Raw genomic sequence first — 8,553 nt, forward strand, 5'->3', positions numbered from 1 at the left:
ACCACCAACTTTTGGCTAGTAGTCCAGTGTGTTTGCACCATTCAGGGACTCCTAGCTTCTGCATTATTTCTCTTTATTTTCTAAATTTGTTCACTGAGCACATACTGTTTTTATAGTCAGGAAAAATGTTAACATTTAAAATAGGAATACTAATACCTACTTTGAAGGGTTGTTGTGAGAATTAGAAATACAATGCCAGGCACACAGTTGACATTCAGTAATTTCATTTTTAAGGATCCAGGGTGCATAGTATAAAGAGCCTTCCGTTTTAGGTCAGAAAGAGGAGAACTGAAATCCTGATTCTGCCATTCAGTAGTTATGAGATCTCTCTGAACTTCAGTGTCCATATATGTAAAATGGGAGTAATAATACCTCAGATATGCTATTAAGATTAAGTGAGATGTTACACCTGTCAGATATCTAACAGGTTCTCAATAGATGCTGGTCACTGTTATCATTATAAAAGAAATACATCTGGTGTTATGCACAGACTGCAGATTCAAACTTTGAAGCTTTCATATCCTTAAAAGAAATACTTTTTCTTTGATTAAGCCAAGAGTTTTCATGGTTGATAGGTTTTCTCGTGTGTTCAACCACATATGAAAGGGTCTAACATAGAATGGGTAGATACTTGGGGGCTTGTGGTGGGATTTGGATAAGATTGTGGTCTGCAATGCAGCACTCTCATTTTGAACCTTGCTAGAATTTTTGCATAGTGCTCAATTCTAGCATCCATACAGTGCTGTTAGCCCATTTAAAAACTCAGTCCCTGTCCTCATAAGGGCTTGTTTATTTTATTTATAAATAAATATTTCCAATTACAAACATTTAAATAAATGGTTATTAACAAAAAATTATAGCACAGAAAAGTCTGAAGATGAAAGCAATAATGACTTCTGTTTTGCCACCTGGAGATAACTTCTGATAATCATTATCCTTCCTAACTTCTCATATGGCCTTGAGGTTATCTTCAAGCATATCCTTCAAGTCTATTTTTATCAATGCATGTGCTGTTGCTATTAGATGCCATTGAGTTAGCTGGTTCCAAATCACAGTAATCCTAACAAAGCAAAACACTGTCTAGTCCTGCACCATCCTCACAATGGTTACAATGTTTGAGCCCATTATTTCAGCCACTGTGCCAATCCATCTCCTTGAGGGTCTTTCTCTTTTTTGTTGACCCTACACTTGACCAAGCATGATGTCCTTCTCCAGGGACACTATTTACAGGCTCCGCTCGAGTACTATGTAGTATTCTGGCATTCTATTCTTCACAATGTTATCCACAATTTGTTATGATCCACAAAGTCAAATGTCAATTCATATATATATATATATATATATTTGCTATTATGTGCCGTGGAGTCGGTTCTGACTCATAGCAACCCTGCGTAGGGTTTCTGAGGTTGTAAATCTTTACAGGAGCAGAAAGCCTCATCTTTCTCCCGCAGAACGACAGGTAGTTTTGAACTGCTGACCGTGTTATTAGCAGCCCAATTCATAACCACTATGCTACCAGAGCTCCTAATATACACACACACACATATATATATCATATATATATATACACACACACATATATACACACACACACACATATATATATATATATATTATATACTGTTAGAATCATCTATCATGTTGTACAATATGTTTTAGCTCTGGTGGTGCTGTGGGCTCAGCATTGGGCTGCTAACCACCAGGTCAGAGGTTTAAACCCACCAACTGCACTGCAGGAGAAAATTTTACAGTATGGGAAATCCTAAGGGACAGTCAGAATCAAGTCAGTGGCAGTGGGTATATTATTCCATCACTTGGAAGTGTGACGCTTTATTCAAGCAAGTAATTACACTTGAAAATTGAGTCTTTATTTTTTCATGACAGGAAAGATTACATGTAGTTTTGTCAAACAAATGGAGGTATAGTATATTCTGAATTCAAGAATATCCAGACTGAAGGCTGTGGTCTTTCATTTTCCTCAGTAAGTATAATATGTAGTCTTTTGTGCCTGCCTTTTTTCATTTAATATAATGCTTTCAAGGTTCATCCATGTTGTAGCACACATCAGTACTTCATTCCTTTTTATGGTTGAATAATATTTCATTGTATGTATGAGGACCAGCCAACAAGATTCACAATCTGGTTATATCAAAATGCCTGTCCACCTCCACAGTTGATGACAATATTTTGGGTGTGCATGTGAAATGATTCTGTTGAATACAGACTGACAGTGGAATCTATGGCAAATCAGCCATGGCTCTGCCTATGAACTAATCCATGATAAACTTGGGTTTCGAAAGCATAGAGATGCTAAAGCAAATGGAAGAAATGAGGAGGTACAAGAGATGAACACAAAATTTCAAAGGTCAGCTCAAGAAGATAAAGCCAAATATTACAACAAAATGTGCAAAGATCTGGTATCAGAAAACCAAAAAGGAAGAACACACTCAGCATTTCTCAAGCTGGGGGAACTGAAGAAAAAAAATCAAGCCTTGACTTTTGTTATTGAAAGATTCTCTGGGTAAATTATTGAAGGATGTAGAAAGCATCAAGAGAAGATGGAAGGAATACACAGAGTCACTGTACCAAAAGGAAATGGTTAATGTTCAGCTGTTTCAAGGTAGAATATGATCAAGAGCCAATGGTCCTGAAGGAGGAAGTCCAAGGTGCATTGAAGGAATTGGCAAAGAACAAGGCACCAGGAATTGGTGGAATACAACTTGAAATCTTTCAAGAAAGTGAGGCGGCATAGGAGGCACTCACTCATCTCTGCCAAGAAATTTGGAAGACAACTATCTGGCCAACTGATTGGAAGAGATCCCTATTTGTGCCCATTCCAAAGAGAGGTGACCCAACAGAATGTGGAAATCATTGGACAACCTCTTTGATACCCTATGTGAGTAAAGTTTTATTAAAGGTAATACAGAAATGGCTGCAAGCATACATTGACAGACAACTTGCAGAGGTTCAAGCCAGATTCAGAAGAGGCCGTGGAAGGAGGGATATCATTGCTGATGTCTGATGGATCTTGGCTGAAAACAGAGAATATCAGAAAGATGTTTACCTGTGCTTTATTAACTATGCAAAGGCTTTCTATTGTGTGGATCATGACAGCTATGGACAACATTGCGAAGTAAGAGAATCCTGGAACCCTTAATTGTGCTCATGAGGAATCTGTACCTGGACCAAGAGGCAGTTGTTCGATCAGAACATGGGAACACTGGATGGTTTAACATTTTTAAAAAGGTGTGTGACAAGGTTATATTCTTTCACCATACTTATTCAACCTGTATGCTGAGCAAATAATCTGAAAAGCTGGGTTATATGAAGAAAAACGTGGCATCAGGATTGGAGGAAGATTCATTAACAACCTGCGATATGCAGATGATACAACCTTGCTTGCTGAAAGTGAAGAGAACTTGAAACATTTACTGATGAAGATGTAAGAGCACAGCCTTTGGTATGGATTAAATGTAAAGAAAACAAAAATCCCCACCACTAGACCAATAAACAACATTCTTATCAATGGAGAAAAGATTGAAGTTGTCAAGGACTTCATTCTTCTTGGATCAACTATCAACAGTCACGGAAGCAGCAGTCAAGAAATCAAACGACATATTGCATTAAGCAAATCTACTGCACAAAACCTTTTTAAAGTGTTGAAGAGCAAAGATGTCAGCTTGAGGACTAAGGTGTGCCTGCCCCAAGCCATGGTATTTTCAATAACCTTATATGCATGCAAAAGCTGGACAGTGAATAAGGAAGACCACAGAAGAATTGATGCTTTTGAGTTGGAGGAGAATAACGAAAATTCCATGGGCTGCCAAAAGAACCAACAGATCTGTTTTGGAAGAAGTGCAGCCAGAGTGCTCCTTGGAGGCCAAGATAGCCAAACTTCATCTCTAATACTTCGGACATAGTGAGTGTCAGGAGGGACCAGTCGCTGGAGAAGTATATCATGTTTGCTAAGGTGGAGGGTCAGAGAAAAAGAGGAAGACCCCCAATGATATGGATTGGCCCAGTGGCAGCATTGATGGACTCAAGTGTGGCAACAGTAGTGAGGTTGACCCAGGATCAGACAGTGTTTCGTTCTGCTGTGCATAAGGTTGCTATGAGTCAGTACCGACTCGATGGCATCTAACAACAATAACAACAATGGCTAATGAAGGTAGCATAGTGGTTACGAATCGGGCTGCTAACCTCAAGGTCAGCAGTTTGAAACTACCAGCTGTTCCACAGGAGAAAGATGAGGCTTTCTGCTCCCGTAAAGATTTGCAACCTTGGAAACCCTGTGCAGGGTCACTATGAGTCAGAACCGACTCCACAGGTACTTAAAAACAACAACAATGACTAATGGGACTCCTAGTACGGAGCTATAGGATCAGCACTGGACTTCAAACCACAAGGTCAGCAGTTCAAAACCACCAGCTCCTCCTTGAAAACCCTATATAGAATCACTATGAGCTGAAACTGACTTGACCGCACTTAACAACAGCAATGACTAATGATCAAGAATAGTTCTTCATATTTGTTGGCTGCCTAGTGTTCTGCCCACTTTTTAATTGGGTTGTTTGTCTTTTTCTTGTAGAGGTATTGTAGTTTTCTATAAATTTTAGATATTAGTACCTTGTCTGATATGTCATTGCAAAAAAAAGTTTCCCAGTTTGAGGGTCCCTTTCTACTCTTTTAGCAAAATGTTTTGATGCATATAAGTGTCTAATTTTTATGAGCTCACAGTTACTTATTTTGTCTTCTAATGTTTGTGTGTTTTTTGTAATGTTAGATAGTGTATGTATGCATGCATTAGTGCCCCTAATATTGCTCCTATTTTTTCATCGATGATCTTTATAGTTCTAGATTTTACTTGTAGATCTTTAATCCATGTTAAGTTTGTTCTTGTATATGGTGTGATATATGGGCCTTATTTCATTCTTCTGTAAATTGATTTCTAATTTTGCCAGCAACATTAGTTGAGGAGACTGTCTTTAAAAAAAAAAAAGTTTTTATTTTTTGTGTGGACATACATTTTCATTTCTCATCAGTAGACACTTAGGAGTGGAATTTCTGGGTCATATGATAGCTCTATGTTTGATCACTTAATCATATGACATCTCTAATCATTTGAGAAACTGCTTGACTATTTTCAAAAGTGGCTGCATCATTTTACATTCCCATCAGCAGTATATGAGGGTTCCAATTTATGTACATCTTTGCCAACACTTGTTATTATCTGACTTTTTGAGACTTGCCATTCTAGTGGGTGTGAAGTAGTATCTCATTGAAATTCTGATTTACATTTCAATGATGATTAATGATATTTAGCATCTTTTCATATGCATGTTGGCAATTTTTATATCGTCATTGGGCCAATGTATGTTCAGTTCTATTTGTCTTTTTATTATTGAGTAATAAAAGTTATTCATATATATTAGTGAGTAATAAGAGTTATTCACATATTTTACACAAAAATTCCTAATCATATGATTTACAGATATTTTCTCCCATTAAGTATCTTACCTTTTAATGTTTTATTATGAATTATGTGATAGTTTACATGGGAGAACATTAGCTTTACATTCATCCTATTGTATATCCTTTCCTTGCCATGGTTACAATCCCCTCCATGCATCATCAACCAAACAAAGGGTATACTCTGCATGCCTGCCCCCCAGTCATCAGCACACAGCCCCTCTCCCTCTCTGGGTCTAAAGTCCCCAGCTGCTCCATCTCTCCACATCATCGTCTCTGCCTCCATCTCAGGTATCACTGCTTTTCTGGGTAGGGTCCCGCTCTTTGCTCTTCTCCCTTGATTGTCTTAACTTTCTTGATAGTGTCCTTTGAAGAACACATTTTAACTTTTGACAAAATTCAATTTATTTTTTTCTGTTGTCGCTCATTCTTTGAGTGTCATATTTAAGAATCCATTGCCAAAAGCAAGGTCTCAAAGATTTACCCCTAAGTTTTCTTCTAAGAATTTTATAGTTTTAGTTCTTAGATTTGGGTCTTTGATTTTAAGTTAATTTTGGATATGGTGTGAAGTAAGGGTCCAACTTCATTCTTTTGCTTGTGTATATACAGTTGTCTCAGTCCCATCTGTTGAAAGACAATTCTTTTCCCATTGAATGATCTTGGCACCCTTGTGTAAAATCAGTTGATTATAAACACAAGTTTTAATTCAGGAATTTCAGTTCTGTTCCATTAATCTATGTCTATTCTTATGCTAAGGAGCTCTGGTAGCTTAGTGATTATGAATCGGGCTACGAACCCCAAGGTCAGCAGTTTGAAACTACCAGCTGTTACACGGGAGAAAGATGAGGCTTTCTGCTCCCATAAAGATTTAGAGCCTCGGAAACTGTACAGAGTCGCTATGAGTCGGAACCAACTCCACGACACATAACCAACCAACTAATTCTTATGCTACTACCACATAGTCTTGATCACTGTTGCCTTGGAGTAAGTTTTTAAATTGGGAAGTGTGAGTCTTTAACTTTGTTCTTTTTCAAGATTGTTGTGGGTATTCTGGATTTCTTGCAATTCCATATGAGTTTTAGAATCAGTTTGCCAGTTTCTATAAAAAGTCAGCTGGAATTTTGCTGGAATTGTGTTAAATCTGTAGATCAATTTGGGGAGTACTGCCATCTTAACAATATTAAGTCTTCTGGTTCATGAACATGGGGTTTTCCCCAATTTATTTAGATCTTCTTTAATTTAACAATTTTTGTTTTGTTTTGTTTTTACCATACAATATTTTCATTCTTATTCCTAAGTATTTTATTCATTTTGATGCTATTGCAAATTGAATTGTTTCCTTAATTTCATTTGTGAATTGTGTGCTGCAAATGCAATTGATTGTTGTACATTGATCTTATATCCTGCAACTTTGCTGAACTCAGCTATTAGTTCACATAGTTTTATATTGAATATAGTTTTAAATAGAAATAGTGTGTTAATTTACTAGGACTGCTATAATAAAGTGCCACTCACCAAATGGCTTAAAGCAACAAATGTATTTTCTCACAGTTCTGGAGACTAGAAGTCTGAAATCAAAGTGTTGATAGGACCACGCTCTTTCTGAAGGCTCTAGGGGAGGATCTTTCCTTGACCCTTTCTAGCTTCTGGTGGTGGCTGGCAATCCTTGGTATTTCTTGGCTTGTAGCTGCTTTACTCCAATTTCTGCTTCTGCCCTCATATGTTGTTCTCTTTCTGTTTATATGTGTTCTCCTCTTCTTATAAAGACACTAGTCATATTGGATTAGGACCCACCCTAATCCAGTATGACTCGGGGATGGGGGAGAAGACTGGAAACCATTTGAATGAGAGGAGGGAATCTCGGTTCCTGGAGGTAAGGCAGGCTTGGGTGTAATGGGAGCCAGACTCTTAAGACAGGTAAAAGAAGCAAGTATGTAGATCTCTGGTTTTTGTGGGTTAGTGGACTTGGCCTTCATTAGAAAGGGGGTACCTTTCTAATATAGAGCCAGAAGATGAGCCACTCAGGTTGGAAGGCACTAAAAATTTATGAAGGAAATAGCTGCCTCCTCAAAACAGAGTTGATTTTAATGACATAGATGAAAGCAAAGCTTTGGGGACCTTCATTTGCTGGTGAAGCACAACTCAAAATGAAAAGAAACTATTGTAAACATCCATTAATAACTAGAACATGGAATGTACAAAGTATGAACCTAGAAAAATTGCAAGTTGCTAAAAATGAAATGGAAAGCATAAAAATTGATATCATAGAACTCCTGGTGTGTGGCTGTAGGTTCAGCACTGGACTGCGAATCACAAGTTTGGCAGTTCAAACCCACCAGCTGTTCCACAGAAACCCTATACAGGGTCACTATGTGTTAGAACTGACTGTACAGTGCTTAACAACAACAAAAACAACAGTAGTGTATTGAGGACAGAAATCATTCTTAATACTAAGAAACCCCAAATTAATTTTTTTGAATCATCATGATTTTTATTTACAAATAAGCTTTCATTGTATAGCTAATTTCTAGATACACTTGTTTGTGTGTGTGCATGACTAAAATATACACAACAAAACCTTCATTAATTTAACAATTTCTATATGTCTGATTCAATTATTCTTTCTTCATGCTGTGCAACCTTTGTTGCTATCCTTTTCCAAATTATTCTACCACCTTTAACATAAACCCAATGCCCCCTAAGTGAAAAAAAAAAACAAAAACCTCGCTTTCACCCTCCTTCCTACCACTGGTAACCACTAGTAATCTTTGGTTTTAAATATTTGATTATTTAATGTAAGTAAGATTATATGGATTCCTGATGTGACGATGTGTAGGCTTAGCACTGGACTGCGAACCACAAGGTCAGCAATTCAAATCCACCAGCTGCTCCTCAGAAAGTCCTCATACAAACTCGCTATGAGTCGGAATCAACTCGAAGACGCTTAACAACAAGAAGATCATACAGTGTTTGTCTTTTTGTGATTGATGTATTTTGCTCAGCATAATGTTTTCTAGATTTGTCAATAGGGCATGCATCAGGATTTCATTTGCTCATTCATTCATCCATTGATTTCAGTTGTTT

Source organism: Chrysochloris asiatica, unplaced genomic scaffold, assembly GCF_000296735.1.
Source record: "Chrysochloris asiatica unplaced genomic scaffold, ChrAsi1.0 scaffold00118, whole genome shotgun sequence".
NCBI lineage: Eukaryota > Metazoa > Chordata > Mammalia > Afrosoricida > Chrysochloridae > Chrysochloris > Chrysochloris asiatica.